Source organism: Cygnus olor, chromosome 8 (assembly GCF_009769625.2).
Source record: "Cygnus olor isolate bCygOlo1 chromosome 8, bCygOlo1.pri.v2, whole genome shotgun sequence".
NCBI lineage: Eukaryota > Metazoa > Chordata > Aves > Anseriformes > Anatidae > Cygnus > Cygnus olor.
The window spans coordinates 29,761,947-29,764,233 of NC_049176.1; positions in this window are offsets into that span (position 1 = coordinate 29,761,947).

The window sequence follows — 2,287 nt, forward strand, 5'->3', positions numbered from 1 at the left end:
AGGTTTTTCCTCATGTGATGCCTTTTTCCCAAAAGAAACACGCAGAAGTTAAGATCTGCAGAAGGCAATTTTTTGCATTTAAGCAATTCTGCCTGCTTTCTACATAAAAGCTGGCACAAGGCTGGGGCAGCTGTGCTGGTGGCCCTGCAGGGACAGGAGGTGGGGACCCTTGGGTGCACACCCCTTCCCTGGGCAGCACCAGCTGTGAAACAGCTCTTCCTTTTTCTTTTGGGGAAAATTAGTGTTTTCCAATAACTAAGTGCCCGAAGCTCACAAAGCGCGGGTATTTCTTTTCTGACACCCCCCCCACCTGTTTCATTTTGGGCTTCGAGGCCAGGATGGGAGGTTTGGGCCGTGCACAGATCTAATGTCACTGTCCTCTGGTGCCCCCTCCATGCCCCTCACCATGCCTCTGGCCTCATCTGGCCAGTGGCAGCTCTGTGCCTGGTCACTACTCCAGACACGGCACCAGCATTTGGGAAGAAAGCTCGTCCCGGGGCTGCAGGAGAGAGCCCGAACGCTGGCGGTGCTCAAAGGGAACCAGGAGGGGCTCCAGGAGGTCGGCCGGATCCTGCCCCACACAGGGCAAAAGCTGTAGGGGAGCAGCCACCCATGGGGCCTGGCCTTGGTCGCCCTCTCCCTCTTGCTTGCTGCTTGTCTTGCACTCTTTCCTTCTCGCTTTCTCCTTCTTTCTTCCTGCAGGAAAAAAAAGGTCTCCATCAGCACCTAAGGAAATAAATCCCATTCATTATTTATCGCTATGAAAAAGTGTCAGCTGGGATCGGAGTGCAAGAAGAATACACAATAGCCCGACAATAAAAAAATAAAAATTTTGGGTGGGAGAATCACCGAGTGGTGTTCAGGCAGAGAAAAATTTCGCTGCCCTGACCTGGGGGGAGAAGCAACGGAGGTGTTGAGGGGCCTGCGGGGCACAAAGCCCATCGGCGCAGGCACATTGCAGGGCACAGGCGACACGTGCACACACCCCGGCTTATCCCGCTCATGCACATGCACGCGGGTGGGATTGCACATGCACATGCACACACACATGCACACACATGAGGTTTCATTTATCACCATTTGATCATGCCTCTCCCCTCCCGCGCAGCCGGGCAGCGGCACCTCGGGTGGAGCAGTGGTGGTTATCACGCCGAGTTTCGACCTTTGGCTTTTTCACCTTTCCTTCCCCAAATCCGGGCCGTGCCCAGTTGCGTTTGCGTCAATGCTATATAACATTCAGAAATGCTCACACTTCTCTCAAGCTTATTGTTATTACAAAGATATCCCGAAGGTATTACTTACACGTCACGAAGCAACGGCCCTTTAAACTCATATTAGTGGCGGATCTGGCTACTTAATCTCTTCCTTAAAAGTAAAAGTTCCCGATGATATGGAAAGGAAGAGGCTCGGGAGCGTGAGCGAGGCAGCGGGTTCGTCTGATGTCTTTTATCTGCCGCAGACAAGCTGAGCCTGGAAATATTTATTGGTTCAGTCCTTCAGCAACATGGTATTAATTGCCGCCGAGTGTTTTGATAGGTAGTTAGCACAAGGGTATTAATGAAAATAGCACCACTTCATTTTAAAATTAACAACTTGGCCATTCAGCAACATGAGCTGATAAATTATGGCAATAAATTCGCGACTGAGATTTATGCAATGGCACCGCACACTCCCATGGCGCGGGGGGCCAGGGGCCCTCGTCGCCCCCATGCCTCCACGCAGCTTTGTGGGTGCCTTAAATCCCAGCAGACGCTCGGGCCCAGGAGTTTCACGACCTCTCGGGTCAGTTCTGGTGCTCTTTAAAACCGACGTTGCTGGGGGCAGCTACACCAGAGCCCCCAGCAGAGTGGGGAGCCCCGCAGGACTGAAACCACCACATGCCCCACGTTGTTGGTTTGATTACACCAGGTCCCTGACCTGCCCATGCCACAGCACCCAAATAAATCCTCCCATGCTCCCCAAAACCTTAGAAACAGGGAGCTAGGCTGCTGTTGCTGCAGACCTGCAAGATCTGTTGTTGTTGTTGTTGTTGTTGTTGTTGTTGGCTGGTGAGTAGCCTCTCACTTGCCAACGCCGGACCAGCGTCTGCTGATTCCCGTCCCTCTCTTCCCTTCCAAGAGGCAGAAGCAAACCAGGGCTGTGATCGAGGTCAAACCCAAGCCCACCCCTTTCTCTGGGATATTTTCCAACATTTTCTTTCGCTCAGGTGGGGTTTTTCTGCATCCCATCTCTCAGAGGCCAGAGGATGTGCCAGGTTTTGGCTGCACGCGGCCATCAATGCACAAGC